A 302-nucleotide genomic window follows, 5' to 3' on the forward strand; every position below is an offset into this window, starting at 1 on the left:
TGTATTGAGATCCAAAAAGAGAGAAGAAGCCATCCAGCTAATAACTATGCAGCCGAAGGTCTGAGGTAAACTACTCACACTTCATCGGAGAGGCTATGGTGTTGATGTAGAAGCCCTCTGTGATCGATGCCCCCTCCGGCGGAGCTCCGGAACAGGCCCCAAGATGGGATCTCGTGGATACAGAAAGTTACGATGGTGGAATTAGGGTTTTGGCTCCATATCTGATCGTTTGGGGGTACGTAGGTATATATAGGAGGAAGAAGTATGTCGGTGGATCAACAAGGGGCCCACGAGGGTGGAGG

The sequence above is a fragment of the Triticum aestivum genome, chromosome 5A, assembly GCF_018294505.1.
Source record: "Triticum aestivum cultivar Chinese Spring chromosome 5A, IWGSC CS RefSeq v2.1, whole genome shotgun sequence".
Lineage (NCBI taxonomy): Eukaryota > Viridiplantae > Streptophyta > Magnoliopsida > Poales > Poaceae > Triticum > Triticum aestivum.